This window comes from Sapajus apella, unplaced genomic scaffold, assembly GCF_009761245.1.
Source record: "Sapajus apella isolate SASKATOON/1434 unplaced genomic scaffold, GSC_monkey_1.0 scaffold81, whole genome shotgun sequence".
In the NCBI taxonomy this organism is placed as follows: Eukaryota; Metazoa; Chordata; class Mammalia; order Primates; family Cebidae; genus Sapajus; species Sapajus apella.
Window position 1 is genome coordinate 1,509,704 of NW_022437021.1, and position 20,270 is coordinate 1,529,973.

General features: G+C 41.9%; 1 protein-coding gene across 6 annotated transcripts in view; it reads right to left on the reverse strand.

Annotated features, from left to right (window-relative positions):
* DYNC1I1 (dynein cytoplasmic 1 intermediate chain 1) overlaps nt 1–17,165 on the reverse strand; it is a 314,945-nt gene extending 297,780 nt beyond the window's left edge. For all 6 annotated transcript variants that reach the window (XM_032252893.1, XM_032252891.1, XM_032252892.1 and 3 more), the window contains exon 1: nt 16,838–17,165. The gene's annotated coding sequence lies outside the window, so the exon portion shown is untranslated. The remainder of the gene's footprint in view (nt 1–16,837) is intronic.
* Nucleotides 17,166–20,270: the final 3,105 nt, after the last annotated feature.

Consider the following 20,270-nt stretch of genomic DNA (forward strand, 5'->3'; position numbering starts at 1 on the left):
AGTGCTAGAACCAGGAAAGTCCCAAGCAAACCTAGCCAAGTTGTTCACCCTATAGCCAAAGGTTGGCTATGCCATGCTTTAAAAGGGTCTGAACTTCTCTGTAGTAGGAGGGAAATACAGAAGGATCTGAGCCAGCACAAGACCAGTAATTAATTCCTAGGGTGTAATTCATAGTACACCAGCCTTTTAAAACATGGATTGCAACCCGCCAGTGAGTTACAAAATCAAGTCAGTGGTCATCACGGCCATTTCTGTGATGTAACAGATTAGAATTATTAGAATGCACTGCACATGGTAAGAAACTTGTTTTGGACAAATATATATACATGTACTGTTACATACCCATATTATTTATTATTGTTAGTTGCAGTTAAACTTTTTAAATACATTGGGCTACATCAATTCTTAAACTGAAAAATTTTTCATTCTAAATTTATCTCTACCTTTATCCTTTCTCAGTCAACATTTTGCATGTCATGACACTCACAGATCATGATGACATTTGCACAGTATGTTAGGGTGAACAAAGAAAGCTGTTCACTACCACAGGAGATTGACCAGGCTCTGACTACCCTGAGCACCAAGAAATTAATACTGGGTACACATGGAACCTGTCATCCATTCACAGAGCACCGGCAGGAAGCTCTATCATGAATGACCAAAGCAAGCTCCACTCTATTTGTTTAAATCTACCAGACAATTAAGCAAGAAAACATAAAATAAGTCCCTCAATACTCCAAGGTACAAGCACATCAAAGTGGGTATTCTTGAAAGATTAACCAACTTTTCCAGCTACCTTAGTATACAGATAACAGTGAAGAAAATCAATACTGCCAGAAATGCAGGACCATCACATATTGCTCACAGACTATGTCAACACAAATGCTGAATGCTGCTCTAGGATTTGGATATTTGCTATTTGTCCCATCAGCACAACCTTTATATTCCTTTTAGAAAGCAAATACCCATCTGAAAAGCTTGGCTGCAAATCCCCTATCCTGGCCCAGCACACAGCATTTTGTACACGAATGGATAACTCAGTGGTATGAAGCAGCATTCAGAACAGATTTCTCAACCAGTCCTAAAACGCTTAAACCCTTCTGATATTCATGTGTATTTTTTAAAAATTCAAGACTTTTTAAAAAATGTAGCTAGAGTCGGTTTCAACCATCTGTCACTTTAAGTGAAAATAGGATGCAGGCATGTATACATTAGCTTTTAAAGAAAACCAATTCTGGCAGAAAGAATTAAAATGGAGGAAGAATTATATCTCAATTTTCAAGACCAGGCATGCGAAGGAGTCACAAAATATTCAAAGTAAGTAGTAATTTACATGAATACATCTATCTCCTTTTCTACCTGTCAGGTTGCCCCATATTCCAGAACATTCCTTGATTAAACGTTACTGCAATTATACCTTTCCCACCCAATCACAGCCTTGGGAAGTAGCAGAGTGGAGACATAAAAGTGATTTCTCCACCATCAAATAATTAGTGGTAGTCAACTGCAAAAGCTATTACAATAGAAGAAGAACAGAGTACTAAACCATACAAAAAAGGGCACGAAATTTTCAGGTTTTCCTCAGTGTGTGCAGAGAAAAGGCACCCTGACCAACTGACATCACCCTTCCTGTGTGTCTGGCAGGAGAGTCACCTTAATGGCGCCAGCACGCCACCTTGAAGCACTAGCTGTGGCAACTGTTCCCTGGACTCTGGCTTCATGTGCATCCAGCCTTTGATCTTCCCCACTTCAGTCAAAGGCAACTAATTCCAGCTACTCAGGCCAAACGTCTTGGAGCCATCTCTGATTTCCCTTTTCATCAAACTCCATATCCAATCTATCAGCAAATTATCTCCTCCTTCCAAACATTTCCAGAATCTGTCCACTTTTCACCACCTCCCCTGCTATTACCCCGTCCAAGCCACCATCATCTGTCATTCATATTATTGCAAAAGCCCCCTAACGGGTCTCCTAATTTCTAGCTTTGCACCCCTCGCTCCCTTGCAGCCCATTCCCACACAGCTGCTAGACTAATTCATTAAAACACAAGTCAAGTCATGTCTCTTATCTGCAAAAAGTTCTCCAATGGCTCCCACTTCAGAGTAAAGGCCAAATTTCTTATAAAGGCCTCCATGGCCCTATACAGCACAACCCTATTACTTTCCTGATCTCATCCCAGACATGCTGGCCTCCTAACTGTTCCTCAAATATACCAGGTACACACCCACCTCAGGGTCTTTGCATCTCCTATTCCCTCTGCCTGTTACACATTTTCCCCTACACATCTGAATGGTTTGCTTCTTCAAGACTTAGTCCAAATTTCATCTCATTGATCTGATCATTCTATTTAAAATGGCACACTATTCCCCACCCACTGTCCCTGCATTGCTGTCTTTTCTGCTGCCTTAAGTTTTTCTTCATTACATATATTAGACTTAATGTTTAAGTATTTTTTTGTTGTTTGTCTCTCCTTTTAGAGGTTAAGCTACAATGAAGGCACAGATTTTGTCCATATTGTTCACTGGTGTATTGTCAATACTTAGGATAGTGACTAGTCAGAGTCAATAATCAATATTTGCTTAATGCATGAACAAATTTGGTTTCAAAAAATGTGTCTGAGTAAACTCTCCCCTGTTCCTAGCCTTACGTTCTATAAAAAGTGTCAAAGTTCCATTGGCTTTAGGATTCCCCTACATCTATTTCTCCACCCTCCCTCTCAGCCCTTTTGCTTTGTTTAGGTGCCCTCAATTGCCATAGTATTGCCACACTTAGATTCTGCCTGCCTTCGAAGCCCTTTTGAATGTATTAACATAATTGGACCACCTACCCGTGTTACCTCCAGACTCAGCCTTTAAGATTATCCTTAATAACCTCACTCTAGTTCTGTCCAAGCCATGCCTAGCTCAAATGAAAGGCCCAGAAACTCAAGCTCTCAGAAGAGTTCAGAATACTGACCTGCAAGCAAAGGCATTGTGATCCAATGGGAAGTTAGGTTTCTCCTGGCGAAGTTAGTAGGTTGGCATTTCATGTTGGTGACCTAATATACAACATATAATTACATTGGGTTGCATGTTTGCCCATCACTAAGTTGCCACAGAATGTGAGCTACCTGAGAACAATCTAGACTCTCAAAACTAAGATTCAGACCTTAATCCTGCCTATCTGTATAGCTAACTGCTGGCCCTGATCAGCTACAATATGATGGCTGACTACAGGTAAGAATGTGTCACTGGGTTATTTTCACCACATGAACATGTACCCCCCACACACGTCCATATACAGTCACATAACCCCAAATTCCTCTGGCAGATCATAGCACACTTCTCCCTACTGCTCCAGTCCTTGCTGCACAGTGACTCTTTGCAGGAATGGAGTGGCAGGGCCAAGGGGAAGGAGGCTAGGATGATTTACCTTGATGTAAGGAAATGGGAGACTCCCTTGGGTTTCTGAGCAAGGTTCTCCATATGTTTCTAAATCAGGGAGAAGCACATTAATCAACCAAAATTTTTAATTTGCCAGGAAGCCCAAGTAGTTGGCTCTACGATGCTAAATTTATCTTTATGTTAATTCAGCATAATGAGTCTTTTTACTGAGCCCCTACAAAGCACACAGTGCTGTCCTGGGTATCATGGGGCTTACACAAATGATCAATATAGAGTCTGTCTCAAAAAGAAAGTAATATGGGAGGGTCTGAAAACACAAACAACATTTCAGGGGAGATGGGATACATACATGATGAAGTTACAATGTACTAAGGAGTGCTTGCAAGAACTAGAGCACAGAGGGGGCTTCCTAAAGGAGGATGAATGAGAGCCAGACACTGACATGCAGGTAGGATGGGAACTGGGGAGCGTTTCCCATGGAAGGAGAACTGCAGCAGTGGCCGATGCTTGGGGAATAGCACAGTTCAATGGGATTGTAGCATATGGTCAAATGGGGTTGAGGTGCCAGAGGCGCAATGGAGAACAAGTTAGAAAGGGGAACGTTTGGTGCCACACTCTCAGGCTATAAGTGACCCAGGGCTATTTTTTTCTGCCCTTTGGTCCTGCCCTGCCTCAGAAGAAAGTTATTTATTTTTAGAACATGTAAGAGTCTTGAAAAAACATCAAGAATTTCCATGTTACACCCATTCAGTCTATTCAAATGTGTTAGTCAAGGCAAACTACTGGAATTAACACTTTTCTTACATATCACACTTTTGCTACATAGAATGAAAGAATGAGAAATTAAGTGTTCAAAATAGACACCTTAGCATTTGCAATACATACATTCTTTGCATAAGATAAGCTTTCAGGATGAGAACTCTATCCCCCTAGCAATCTCTCCATTTTCTGTTCCTCATACAATGAAATATATAAATATATATATATATACCTATATGGTATTTGGGGGTTTCTGGCATATACCTTTGAAATGACATATTTGTCTGGCCTCTGTTTTTGGGAAAGAAGATCAAACTATAAAAATCATCAAAGTACATTAGGAAATTACTGAATGAATGAATGAGGATTCAGTGAAAGAATGAGCCATCAAAAGCACGGTGGCTTGGCCAATTTGGAATTAAGTTGGCAACATTTCTTGGTGTGTTTGTTTGTTTGTTTCAGATGGAGTCTCACTCTGTCGCCCAGGCTGGAGTGCAGTGGTGCGATCTCAGCTTAATGTGACCTCTGCCTCCCAGGCTCAAGTGATCCTCCCATCTCAGCTTCCTGACATGCCCGGCTAATTTTTTATTTTTTGGTAGAGACAGGGTTTTACCATGTTGTCCAGTCTGGTCTCAAGCTCCTGAGTTCAAGCAACCTACCTGCCTCAGCTTGGGATTACAGGCATGAGCCATTGCTCCAGACCTCTTATTTGTTTTTAATGGTTGTCACAAGCTGTTAAACTCCCTGAAGTTGCTATAGCATTCCCATTGTCTGGCAGGAGGAACTTATAAATGTTTGTTGAAGGCAAAAATGAATAAATGTTACAATTTAAACAGTCCCATGGAAAAGGAAGTAGGTAAAGGTTGCTACATTTTCCCACTTTGGCACCTGCCCCCTTGTTTATGCTGACCCGAAGTGAATGGCAGAACCTGCCCGAAAGAAAGAATAATACAAAGTTCTGTCTCACTACAAAGTATTATAGATTCCTAAAATTTGAGGAAAATTATGTAGAAATTACCAGAGCCTCTCTGACCACTCACTGATAAGTCTCTTCACAGACAATGTTCACAGGAGGTGACATGCTTGAACTTCCCTAGGCACTGGGAACTCACTACCTCACAGACAGCCCAACCCATTATTTGAACAGCTTCAACCAATCAAAGGTTCTCTATTACATGGATATTAACTCTGCTTTTCACAAGAAGTTTGGGCTACAGCAGATAAGTATCCACATAACTATTTGCCAAAGACAGAGTCTTCACGCCCACCCCTTTGCTGGCTTACAGTCTACAAGTTCTGCAGCATCACCTCAAATTGCCCCCACTTTGCATTCAAGGAATAGGTGGGGGTGGCAAAGATGAAACAGAGGAGAGAGAAGGTGAGCAGCTACCAAGATGAGCCTGACAGCCTCCCCTCCATTATACCCAGACTCTAGCTCATCAATCCTTTGCTATGGCACTGGGTCCAAGCACAAGGACATTATAACGTTCTGGAATCAAACAAGCAGCATGCCTCCATGATTCAGTCACAGTTCAATTATACCACATTAAATTTTAATTTAATGTAACATGACTTTGGAGTGCTGGGGTGAGAATAGGGGAGCCAGGAAACGTGCTTTCAATAGACCTGAATTACCAGATCTATCAGAATAGAAGCCAGATTGATACTCTAGAGCTCTCTAGACTATGTGGTTGCCTCTCAGACCAGGCAAAATACTGACAACACCTCACCCTGAAACACTCCACACGATCCTAACTCAGGAAGGCAAGTCTTCCAGAATCCCAGTAATTACTAAGCCCACATCCATTTGGGGCCCAGATGCCCAATAGGTGGTATGTTTTGGAAAGTCAATGTTTGTACTAAGCACATCAAAATGATCCAAGGGAAAAAATTAAATCCTCTAAGAAATAAAAAATTAAGTGGGATTTATTCTTTGAAACCACAGCACAACACTAGGAAATGGATACTATTACTACGAATCCTGTTTACAGATGAAGAAAATTACCTACAGGCAAGCAAAGTAACTTGTCAAGTTACTTTGCATAGCTAGTAAGTGGTGAAACTCAGCTGTGAACCTTATTTCCAGAGGCCATGCTCTTATACTGCTTCTTAACCATAATCACTGTTTTCATTTTCTCTGTAATCAAATCAGGTCCAAGAACAAAAGAGGAAGATGAAGGTAAAACATTAATTGAAATGTTTTTGTCTGGATAACACCGATGTCTGGTCAGTCTGCAAATTGAAAGAAGTGATTATTCACTTAATTATTAATGACTGCCCTTCTTTGAATCCCCATTGTACTTTGTTACATCTCTGAGGCATTTATCCCATTTTAGCATATGTGATAACCATTTACTATGTGGTAACATATAACCACATTGTAGGTAATAAACTGTTCTATTTTTCACCCATTAGACATGAGCCCCTATGATCTGTACCTTCTTCATTTTCATGTGCCCACCAAGCACTCAGTCTTACTCATGGCTGGCATTCCATAAGTTCTAAATGAATATTCTTGACTAGAATTGAACAATTACTGAAGGAAGCTAATTTTTGCCCCACATGTATCTTTTTTACTCATTGACAGTAAAATTTATATTTGTAAGGTCAGTTTTCTGGGAACCTGTTATTCCTTATGATGCTAAAATCATGCAAATGCATTTTATATTTTAATGTGCATTCATTTAGGCATTAGTGATACAAACAGGAGGCAAGAAAATACTGGGTAGAAGAGGGTGGTTCCCCAGCAAAGGCTCCACTCTCAAACCTGGAAACCCATGGCCCTAAATGGGAACCAGCATTCCTGCTTTCGTGCCCAAATGTCGCCTTTTCTAAAACCACTTTGGCCTGCCACACCCCCAAACTGCACCCCTAAAAACTCCAAACCCCAGGTTCCACAAGCAGAAGGGCAGCAGACTGGTAGACAGGCACAGCAGAGAAGGAGAGAAGAGAAGGAGCATCTGAACGTGGAGAGGAGTTTTGCTGCGGATGGGCAGAGAGGTGACTGGCCATAGGATGGCTGAACTTAAGGGGAAGATCATCTTCCCACTCCATCCCCTTTCCAGCCACCACTCAATAAAACCACTGCCTTCACCATCCTTCAACTCCATGTGTGACATGATTCTTCAGGGATGCTGGACAAGGATGCAGGTACCAAAAGGGCAGGGTGTAAAAGGTTGTCACCCTGACTCTCCATTGAGCCGGTTTGGTACTCAGCCATCCACGGACAACAACTGCTAAAAGAGCATTAACTGTAACATATCCCTAGATGCTACCATAGGGCTGGGGCCCAAAAGTGCATGCCCTAGCTCCTGCGCCTTCCTGTCTGCATGTTCTTCCTCCCATAACGGATTTGAGCATGCATTGGCTGGGCAAATGAGGGACACCCCTATCTCAAGTCCCACAAAGGGCTCAGGGAACTCTCCCAATTCACTTGTAGAGTTGGATGCTGAAACCAACCACTGAAAACATATGTAGTTACGTATCAGTCAGTGTGTCTGTGGGTGCCTCTTAGAGACTATAGTTATCAGCAGAAATAGGCAAATCTCATATCAGCCCCTCCCTTCCATAGTCATTTGTGTTTATTATGAAAATTCCAGTTCCCCTATCATAGGACTATACTTAAGGACCCCATTGTAGTCAGGCATGGCCATGCAATTTAATTTGGCTAATGAAATGTGAATGAGGTGCATATGTCCCTTCCAGGAGTTTTAATATTCAGTATGCGATTTACCACAGGGATTGTAAAAGTATGTATCAAGATGAAGCCTCATGCAGCATGGGCCTCTGAGTGAACATGGTGAACAGAGCCCCTTGTTGACCCATACTGGACATGTAATGTGGCCAAGAAAAATCTTTTGTTGTGTTACTCCACTGAGGTTTGGGAGTTATTTGCTATTGCATCACAACATAGCCTAGCCTGATCAAATCCACTCCAATGAGTCAGAAATCTAGTTACTTTTCACCATCCTTGACAGTGCTGACATCTTCTAGCACCCCTCCTTTGCCATCTCCATCTTAAAGTGCTGTGGAGTGCCTCATGAAAAGCGTGTAAAGAATAAGTACTAAATGTCATTATTAACCACACAGTCTCCAGAGCATGTGCCCTGGTTAAAGCTACTTTCTGTATATTCCCCCAGAGAGTTTAGAAAACACTTTTTCCATGGACTGCCCAGATCTGCCTTTCCCACGTTTGGGAAGGTAGTGGTGGTGTTGACAATGTTAGAGGGTAATGTTTCCAGTACCCTGACCCATCATCAAAAGTAAACTTTTGCCCAATTTTCTGAGAAAAATGGCTGAGTCTAGGCAGACTATACCAGGGAAAAGGAACACTAGAGTATATCTTCCACCTCCTCGACAACAGTTTTGTAACCCAACTTTTCTACCGATTTTAAAGTCTCTAATTTATTGCCTTAGAATTTTCTGAACTCACATTTCTTCATTTTTAAAAACAAGGGATTCTCAAGGGAAATGAGCATAGTGCCCCCGGCTTTAAATTCTCTGGCCCAAGATATGGGATTTCACCCTTGCTTGATATGCCAATTACTTTTCAGCAGCATTTGACAAATATTAAAAAGCTTAAAATAGGAAGCAAGAAAATGTGTAAATATTCAAAACCCCAAACCTGGCCTTTTACAACGTCCCTGGGTGGTCCATATTTGCATTGAGCGATTTAGTTTGGCATTTTAACTTATGTAAATAGATTCTCACTTTCCTCTGAGTCTGAAGGCATTCAAAGAGGGAGGATCCTCTTTCCAAATCAGCTGTAACCTACACCTTCTGAAAGTGAACAAAGTCACACTTTTCAAGGAAACAGGCAGAGAAGGTTTTTTGTTGTTGTTGTTATTCTTTCTTCCACAAAATACACACCAATTCCCACAACCTCTTGCTATATTGATACTAATGGGCAGATGGTGAAACAGGAGACGCACCGTCATTTTAAAAGGGAACATTGTGTCAAAACACTCATTCCCCACAGGGCCTGCCTCCCTTTCCATCATCCAAATCCACCAACAGACATTCCACAATTTGGTTCCGAGACAGAGTCTCAGGGTCATCCCCTGCACTTAGGCCCATCTTAACCTTCAACAACTTAATAAACATTTAAAGGCTTCCATATGGTGTGCTGTAGGATCTAAAACTGCGTTAGGAGAAGACTTCACGCCATTTCAATTAGTAAAATCTTCATCTTGTCAAAGAAATGGGTACTATTTCAGGTCACAGCAGACAATCTAGCATGTATTTTAAAAGGGAAAGTGACTGTAGGCAAAGGATGTATAATGTTGTGTCATCATTTATTCATTAGAATGAATATTTCATTTATTCAATGACAATATACTCATTACTTGGCTTCACTCTGGACATTAGAGTAAAACATAAACCTGGTAATGAATTAAAATGTCCCTTCTACCAGAAAGAAGTCAATGTACTGGACTGCTCAGTGGACAGTGTCAGATCAAAGCCAGTCCAAATGGATTAGCTTAAGGGGTTCAAAAAGGAGAACATGAGATTCAAACCATGCTGCCTGTCACTTCTAGAATGAAATACTGTCCTCCTCAAGACTCCCCTTCCCCCAACAGAAATGCTCAGCATGATCCTGATTCAGAAAGTCAAGGCTTCCAGGATTCTAGGTAATATCAAGCACACATTCATATTAGGCACCGACACACAATGGGTGGTACATTTCAGGCAGCGAATGTTTTTACCAAACACATTAAAATGCTCCAAGGAGAAAAACGACTCAATCTGATAAGAAAAGGAAAATTAAGTAGGATTTATTCTAGCTAATATTTCAGGTCAACAAAAGCTTGTTGAGTATTCACCATGTGTAAGATTGTCTGCTGGAAGACACAATGATGTCTGAAAGCCTAAGTCCAGGAGAAAGACATATGTAAATTAGTAAATTTAAATCAAGACAATTTTTTGTTTTTTTTAAAAAAACAAAGCATACCTTTGATTCAAAGGAAGGCAAGATCACACACATCTCAGATAAACTAGAGAGTGATATAATTGCTGTTTGATAATAAAAACAATCATCCGTGGATTTAGCATGTGCCATATACTGGGTCCTGTATACTCATTGTCTGCAATCCTCACAATAACTTTGCAAGCCAGGCATCATTGTCCTTGTTTTACAGATGAAGAAACTGAGGCTCACATAGGCAGTAAGTGAGATATCTGACCTCTTCTTCTCATTACTTTATGCTGCCTCTTAGATGTTGTGCTTTTACTATCTTATAAAGACCAAAAAAATTGACTTAAATTATTAAACAGGGAAGATCTCAATGAGAAAACTAGAACTCCTAAAGCAGAGTCATAACCTTGGCATCACCAACATGCTGGGTCAGATAATTCTTCGTTGTGGAAGCTGCCTTGTGCGTTGTGGGATGTTCAGCAGCAGTCCCCACTCCACCCACTAGATGCCAGTAGTCACCCCTTCTCCCCAATTAAGATAATTAAAAAATGTCTCCAGACATTGCCAAATGTCCCCTGAAGAAGACAATTGCTCCTGGCTAAGAACCACTGATCTAAAAACTTGCTGTGGCCAGGTGCAGTGACTCATGTCTGTAATCCCAACACTTAGGAGGCTGAGGCAGGAGGACTGCTGGAAGCCACAAGTTCAAGACCAGCCTGGGCAACACAGCAAGACTCCATCCCTATGAAAAAAAAAGTTTTTTAACTAGTGGTGTGGTGGGACACACCTGTAGTCCCAGTTACTTGGAAGGATGAGTTGAGAGAAACGCTTGAGCCCAGGAGTTGGAGTTGCAGTGAGCTATGATCGTGCCACTATATTCCAGCCTAAGCCACAGAGTAAGACCCTATTTGTAAATAAATAAATAAAATTAAAAAGAAAAGAAAGCACTGGAATGAGCCCATCTTGTGCTGAAAATCATTAAATGGAAGAAAGATGAAAGACAGCTATCCATAGTTACCTCTACTTGAGAGCAGGAAATGGGACCAGCCTCTGTACAGTTCCTTGTGGCCCTACCCACCTCTAATTTGAGTCCCATATACAAAAGGCAGTGGGCCTGACTGCCAGTAGCTGTGCCACACTGATCCATAACACACAGCACCTATGCTAGATAAACGTGCAGTCTTCAAACTGGCATCTGCATACCCCTGGCCTTCACAGGGGCTTTCTAAAGAGCCTGCAGGCAAGGGAAAAGTTAATGACATTAATTTCCAGATCCGAAGCTTCTGTCTGTGTGCTTTCCTAAAACTGTCTACCAGAGAATGTGCCCATGGTGTAGAATTATTCAGGGCCTCTTTTTCCATCTCCATTTTCACAAAATGCCTTCTAACGTACTACCATTAAAGACAGATATAAACTAAACAAACAAACAAAAACCCAGAAAATCCCAAATCTTACTGTGGTGCTTAACTGCAAGATACAAAAACATCCCTTTGTGAAAAGAGCTTCATCACATACATTTTAAACTGAAGTTGGTATAGTATTTAGAGTTTAATTGGATTCAAAGAATGATGTCATGGTTTTATTTTTTAACTGTCAAAGTTTACAACATTCTGAAAAAGCACATTAATTGTGATCCTATAAATTTATGATGAAAAGCATTAGATGTAACCTAAAATGTGTGGAGGTGAGGGAGCTGCAGAATTTTTTAAAATCCTTGAGGGATTATAGAAGAGAAAAAAAATGTTGGAAGAGCACTGAGTTAAAGTGTAATGAAGCACACTGGAACTGTTATCAGGCAGGTCTGTTGATCAAGTACAATCATCCTCTATAGTGCCTGAGATTCATCACTTTTATCATGAAGGCCCTCAACTCTGACCAAAATTTCTGCTTTATGTGTTTGCCATCATCTGTTCTGTACCCCCACAATGAAACAGTGGGTTGTTCTATGAAAGCATAGCAAGAATATAGGTAAGTGGAAAACTGTTAGGGCTGAAGTAATAATTTGGATGCAAGAACAGCTGTTAAGAGGATTTCAAGACTGATATGAACTGAAAACTAAAGAGCACATAAGTCATCTGGTAAGCAGTGGCCCTTCCAGGATTTAGGAGCAAGTCAGTGTTCTGGATCATGACACAGTCACTATCATCAGGGAAGCCCCAGAGGACAGAGTAGCCTTAAGGTAAATTCAACTTTGCAATGAATAAAGTTTCGATTTGCAGTTACCCCTGCAAGATAGTTTTCAGCCTGCGTTAGGTGGCGGCCGCTGTGCATTTGGTACTCGGCAAGACAACTGGCGACAGGGGAAGCAAACGTGGAGCTTCAACTCACATTACGGAAAGCAGGGCTTGCTTTTCTTCTTCCACAGTGGGAAACACATAACTTGTTGTTGTTGTTCCTTTGATAACACTTTTAGGCTTTTCCTATCGGTGTGTGAACATATTTCTTGAGGGACTCTCAGTCCTGGCACAATAAAAAGCTACACTAAATAATCCTTTTTTTGTATCCCACATAGACAGAGGAAAAATGAGATACGGCAGGAAGAGAAGAAAGACTTTGGAATCAGGCCGACCTACATTTCAAATCCAGCCCTTCACTATCTGGCCCCATATGGCCTTGACCAAGTGACTTAATCTTTCCGAGCATCTCCTTGTTTGTCAAAGAAAGAGAAAAATGTCCACCCTACAGGGATGTTGGGATGATTCAATGAACTAATACATCTATAAAGCACTGATTTTGCACAGGGGAGGTGCTCAATGAATGACAAGCCAAGCTAGGACTGTCTGCCATGCCTGGAGGCCTGACTCAGTTGCAGGCCTGACTCAGTGTCAGTTGGTGTTTGCTGCACCTGCTATTTGGATCCTGATGAAATGCCAAAAAATGTCGATAGCCAAGAACATTTTATTTTTGGCTGCCTCTGGTAGGAGAGTTTTGCTTTGTCTTTCACCCATCTCAGCAGAGTGACCACTGCTCCTCTCTTCTTTTTTAATCAGCACATGTAAACCAGTGATTCTTCGTGTAATTTTAGTTACAAATATCCCCATTTCTTCCCTAGAAAACTACATATATGCACAAATGCATGAAAATTTGCATCAATTCTAGTGGGTTCAATGACCATCTGAAAATCATTCATATGCCTCCCTTTTACAGTATCTATGGACTTTTATTTAAGAAGGTTCCTTCAACAAAGAATCAGGGATGTTTTATGAAAATGTGAGCTCATGAGGATTAGTACCTAGTCAGTGGTATCTATGTTACAATGGAAACTTCACTCTGAGATTCTGGGGCCAGGCCTCAGGCAGAGAGGAATCAAAGAAAACAAGTCCAGGATATTGATGAAAAGTCTCTGTCAAGAGGAGTAATTTTTTTTTTTTTTTTTAAAGACAGGGTCTTGCTCTGTCACCCAGGCTGGAGTGCAGTGGTGCAATCTCGTATCACTGCAACTTTTGCCTCCTGGGTTCAAGTGATTCTCCTTCCTCAGCCTCCCGAATAGCTGGGATTAAAGGTACAAGCCTCCAGGCTGGTCTCGAACTTCTGGCCTCAAGTGATTGACCTGCCTCAGTCTTCCAAAGTGCTGGGATTACAGATGTGAACTACTGTGCCCAGCCAAGAGGAATAACTTTTACATGGACCTGGTCAAGGGCTTATACACTACAAAGAAGAAAAATACAAGTTGAATTAATTTGAGTTAATTCTCAAAAAATGTCAACTCTAGAAGTTCCTCGGCCCAGCAAAGTTTCCAAAAGAATATGTGTTCTCACATGTTCTAGAGGATGTAGAAGCCACAAAGGTTTCTAGTAAAAGAGATCCTTGATTAAGGTAGCAACTACTTACAAAGCATTTGAGATCCACAAAGCATAATGGGAAATTAGCTATAAGGAGACAAAACCAACGCCATATTTTATTTTAAGGAGCCACTGGCCTACATTGAGCGTGCATATATTATTCACAGTTACCAATCAGCTGGCAAAAAAGTGTGGCTACACTTGTGGCGTTAAGGAAATAACAATGCATCACGCTGACACTGGGCAGCAAACCTGAAAGAAACAGACGTACACTGGCTTTTTTGTTGCTCGCACAGCACAACAGCCAAAATGAAAGGGTCCTAGTTTCACAGTCTTGGGAGAGCCCTCATTTGAATCCTACCTCTGCCATTTATTAAATGGCCTTGAATATGTCATTTAACTCATTTAATTATTTATAAAATACGGACAATAATGTCTACTTCACATGATTAATATAAGAATTAAAATGTGATAACAGAAGAACCTGGTATTCAATACATGAAAATTAACCAGTATAATTGTTTTATAGTATGGAAGACAGAAGTTAAAACTCCTGGCCTGGAGTCAGGCCTCCCAGATTCAAATCATTCCTTGCTCAACTTAGTAGCTGAGCAAAAGTTACTTGACATCTTTGTGTCTTAGTTTTCTCATCTGTAAAACATGATTACAATATCTGCCTCATAAGATTTTTGTGATGTTTAATACCTGTGAAAATATTTTAAAATGCAATGCTGAGTAAACTGCTCAATATATTTTAGCTATTGTTATCAATCTTTGTTTAATTTGGTGGAACAAAGTGTAGGGAGAATAAAGTAATGAAGGAATATATTTGTTTGAAACAGATTTTGAAAGATGCATGTGACCTTTTCATTTGATGCTAGGTTAAACAACAAAGAAACTGGAGAAAATGATAACAGAGTGAAGCCTGTGCACACTGTACTAAGAGAGGTACCTAGATTTCAGATTTGGCATGCATTTCACAAGATCGGTCTACGTTGCTGTTTTGAGTATGGACAGAGTAGCACCCTGGCTGGATCCTTGACTCAGCACTGTCATCAAGGGCAAGGCTCATTTATTAAATGTAGACTCAGGAAGGAGTGTTTTTGGAAGTAGAGGGATTGGAAAGAAAGATCCTAGAGCCTTCCCTGAGACATAAAATATGGTGACTGAAATGCCAAGTGACTTCCTCTTACTCTCTTCAAAATTGGAAACTAAAGACCATGGACCATTATTATAAGAACTCTTCCCCTTTTCCTGTGGGTCGAGTTTATTTTCTCTGCCCATATCCCTACTGGTGATTTTACCTAAAGCTTTAACAGAAAAACAACCATGCATGCTTTAGATAGCAAAGAGGGAGGAAAGGCTGCTAGCCATCCCCTCCTCCAGGGGACAGGGCACTAGAGGCTGCAGCACCTCAGAGGTCCAAAGGGGGAAGAAGCAAGTGCATTTATCTGAGTCCTGAGACAAGGAAGAAAAAGTAAAATGCTGAGGTGATGTGGGCCAAAAATAGGGCTAATAGCTTGACAGGCTGGAAGAGCCTGCATTTGACCTCCAACTGTACTCTAAAAAATTCCCAAGGATGGTGCTAGAAGGTTTTAAGAGGAATGGGTCTTGGAGCACTGGATCCTCAGACCTAAACAAATATTGAAGAGTTTGTTCCTATGAAGAGAACATCTGGGGACTCAGTGGCAGAAGTTTCAGATTTTATTTTATTGAGAAATATGATGAAAAGAGCTGAGTTTGGACCCTTTCTTCCACACCAAACCTTTTTGAACAACCTTGGCATTTTAAAAAATTAGAGGTAGTATTACATTGTCACCAGTACCCTCTGCTTGCAAGATGCACTGACTGTTCCCTTTTCAAATTTAGTAACACTGATCAATGCATTTCTCTAAAATTTCCACAATCAAAGTATTTACACAGACTGTCACCCATGTCTGTGTTAATATCAGCCATGGGATGTCACCTGCAGTTGCCTGTGCCTTACCGTTAGCTATTCTTTTTGCTAATCTGGAATGTTTGGAAGCAATTTTTCACAACTCTGAACTACAGGAAGTCTACGATGCCCACTTGAAAGGCATTCCAAGCAAGAAAATGGCTGGCTACTTGTTCCTGCCCCTTACCTAGGATTAGTAGAGGCCAGAATAACGAATATAGTCCATCTTCGGCATATTGTTGAATCTCTGATCTCCTATGTAATTTCCTGTCCTGCTCCTGGGCTTCTGTTTAATCTTATTAGCCAAGGTACAAGTCATGAGACTCCTGAACACTCAGTTCCCCTCCGCGCTGCCAGGATCACTGCACTTATGATGACGACGCACGGATTTATAAGACCAGAGCTATTCCGAGTGGGAGCTGGGAGAAGGAGAGCCAGGCGGCCAGGAAGGTGTTTACCAAAACAACATCCCCCAGCCATACTTTTTCGCAGCAGAGAAAAACTGGCATCTTCTTGCATAAGTGTTTAATTAATGCCCTGCTGGAAGTGCATTCGCTCCCTCCGACTTGCAGGGTAGTGACAGCATCTAAGAGCTTTGCAGACAGCTCGAAATGTAATCAAACAAGCATCCTTTCCCCTTCCTCTGCAGCTTCCCTCTCTCCTCCAGGGGCGGTCAGCCGGTGGCCCAGAGGGGTGCAGATTTCAACGTCGCTCGCCCTCTGCTCCCCCGGGGAAGAACAAGGCGGGGCGCACTGGGACGCCACTCCCAGCCCACAAGGTGGGCGACCAGGTGGTGACACCACGACCCCGTCCTCCTCTGCCCCAGTCTCTCAGCTCTGGCGAGAGGGCACTGCCGCTGGGGGGCTCTGGCCGCCTTCCGGCGCAGCGGAGCACGCAGGAGCCTGAGCAGGGGGCCACGGCAAGGGTCCGGCTGCGGCTGAGGGGCCTCAGCTCCAGCCTGGTTCCCAGCGCAGACAACACCGGGGTGGGGAGGGTTGAGGAAGGTTGGGGAGAGGTGCGGAGGCGGCGGTCTGGGGAGCGGCAACATCCCGCTTCTGTTTACCTGGACGCGCTCGGCAGCGGTGGAACTGGGCTCCCCGAGCCGGCGGCGGCTCCCGGGCGGCGGCAGCGTTGGCGCGGGCGGCTCCCGAAGGTGGCGGGGCCGGCGCGGGCAGGATGTGCTGTCTCACGCTGCGCCGGCCGCTCCGCTCGCGCTCCTACCGGAGCTATCACTTCCTCTCTTCCGGAGCCCGACACTGACAGCTCTCCGGAGCACCCAGTCTGCGGGGCTCGCCCCGCCCCCTTCCCACGCCCTCCACGCCCTCCACGCCCGCGCCCCTCCTGCGGGAGGGACGCCGCTCCGCGTCTACCGCGCCCAGCCTAGCCAGGAGAGGGTGGAGCCAGCCCCGAGGCTGGGGGCGAGCAGGGGCCCTGGAAAGGTCAATTCGTATATCCCTTTGCCTTCGGCAGGACTTAGACGTAAGTTGCTGCAAAGAGTAACGCTTCAGTATTTTGAGAGCTCCTGCTGAAATACCGCCATTGAACAACTTTCACTCCCAGGCAACTACACTTCTTAAGGTCAGTTAAATAGAAATAAAGAAAGCTCAGATCTACCTGCTGTACACAATAACTTATAGGTCTGATTGATCCCAATTTTCCTAGAAGAAAAAAGAATTAAATATGTGTAGGTGTTTGTCTGTGTAACTTGGCCTTCACATTGCTTCTTAAAGTCCTAGCTTTTAAAAATCTGGGTAACTATTATTGGACTCTGCAAAAGCTTGCCACAACAGCTAAGTTATAAAGCCAAAAAATGGAGTTTGGGATATTAGGGGATTTGGCACTCTTTTATAGATAAGCTTTTCATCATATTTCTGGTACATCTGTGGGGTATTTGTACACATTAGATGTAAGTTAGTGGAGGGCAGGGACTCTATTCTTGTTCACTGTTGTATTCTCAGTATCTAGAACAGCATTTGATATATAATGGGTACTCAGTAAATATTTATGAACTTATTAATTCACAAGCCCTACAGTAATTTAATACAGATTCTAGTATGAATACAGTATGAATACATACTCATCTGTAAATGGCCATCCTTATTCTAATTTGGCCTTCCTGACTAATTTACTGTATCATAAATATGGGTAGAAAAGAGAGAGGTGAAATGTCTAGGTAGAAATATTCAAGATATTTCAGAAGAAAAATTCTGTGAAATAAATATTTGCCACTAGCATGAATGAATATTTAATACATGTTAATTATGCATACATTTTCCTTTAACTTTTCTATAACATTATGTAGTACATATAATGAATGCCATGCCCCCAGAAAAGGAATTTTAGTCAAAAAAGTTAACTCTCTTGCCCAAGTTCCATAGCTACTGAGTGATCTAGCTGATGAGATTTGAATTCCCATTCATCTGCAGCTTGTACTTTAACTACTTTGTATTTTTGTCTTTCCAACATGGCATTGTGTTTGTTGTTGTTTTTAAGACAGAGTGTTGCTCTGTTGCCCAGGCTGGAGTGCAGTGGTGCAATCTCGGCTCACTGCAACCTCCTGGGTTCAAGTGATTCTCCAGCCTCAGCCTCCTGACTAGCTGGGATTACAGGTGGGCATCACCACGCCTGGCTAATTTTTGTGTTTTTAGTAGAGATGGGGTTTTACCATGTTGGCCAGCGTGGTCTTGAACTCCTGACCTCAAGTGATCTGCACTCTTAGGCCTCCCAAAGTTCTGGGATTACAGGTGTTAGCCACCATGCCTGGCCCCAACATGGTATTGTTGAGTGCCCATGAAGTAGGAGGTGGGACTCAGACACTGGAACAAATTGAGGACTAGCTGAAACAGGGATGGGGTGGAGGCAGCTTTCTGTAAGAGATGCCCACCAGAGTGACATGTCAGTTTACCATTGTCATGGCAACGCCTAGGAGTTACCACCTCCTTTCATGGCAATGACCCCATGACCCAGAAGTTACTACCCTTTCTCTAAAAATTTCTGCATAAACCACCCCTTAATCTACAAGTAATTAAAGTAGTTATCAGTATGACTGCAAAATGGCCCTGAGCTGTAATTACTGTCTGCCTCTGGGGTAGCCTTGCTCTGCAGGAGCAGTCACAGAGCTGTAACACCGCCAGAGCTGTAACACTGCCACTTCAATAAAGCTGTATTTTTCAATCCTACCACTTGCTTACCCTTCAATTCTTTCCTGCGCAAAGCCAGGAACCCTTGTAGGCTAAGCTCCAATTTGGGGGATCGTCTATATTGCATCACCCACAACCTGCAAAGCATTGTGCTTGAAGCGTCACGTGATTCAAAGAAGAGAAGAATATAGCCCCTCTTCCTGAAGGACTTAAAATCCAGTTAGAGGTGCAAGGTTAGGTAAAGGCAACATAATAAAGACAAACAATAAGGAAATAGCCAAAGCAGTACAATGGTTTTGGTGGATGAGATGAAATGAGGAAATTAGAATTATGACAATGGATAACATTTGAAATAGATAGGGTTTTAGAGTAGAAATGAAGAGCAGAGAACATTTTTCAGGCATAAACAAAGCTCCAAAGACAAGAAAGAACAAAGTGTACTCAGCAAATAGTGAGTGGGCCAGCTTTTTGGAGCATGACAGACTCATGGGGAGCCAAATGGGGCCTTGAGAAAGGCTGTAGAGCAGATAATGGAGAATCATTAAAGGCCTTTGAGTAGAGACTGACACTTGGGAAGAGTCATCTGGGGCTATCTTTGAGTAGGGGATTGGAACAAGCAAAGGCTTAAGAGACAACTTTAAAGTTCATTCAAAAAATCCAGGTCAGGATTTAAAAGGCCTGAATTTGCCAAGTTGTATTCATCACAGATAGCCTGTAATATTTGCCTCGTACAAATTAAGCCCTCAATTTCTAAGTTAGTTATAATATTATCACTTCTCAATATTTAACCAAAATAATTCAAAGTAGGATTTCAAAGAGATATTTGCACATTTGTGTTCAATGCAGCATTATTCACAATAGCCAAGAGGTGGAAGCAACCCAAATGTTCATGAATAGATGAATAAATAAAGAAAATCTGGAATATATATATATATATATATATATGTATGTATGCATACAGTAGAATTTTATATTTAAAAAAGAAGAAAATCTTGTCACATGCTACCACATGGATGAACTTGAAGGACACTATGCTAAATGAAATGTCAGTCACAAAAAAAAAAAATAGTGTATGATTCCATTCATATGTAGTTAAAATAATAGAAAAAGTAGTTAAATCAAATTAGTTAAAAATCATAGAAAAAGAAAGTGCAGGCATACCATGGAGATATTGCAAGCTCAGTTTCACACCACCAAATAAAGTGAATCATACAATTTTTTTTGTTTCCTAGTGCATATAGTAATGTTTACACTATACTGTGGCCTATTAAGTGTGCAGTAGCATTATGTCTTGCACACTTAATGTACATACCTTAATTTAAAAATACTTTATTGCTAACAAATGCTAATAATCAT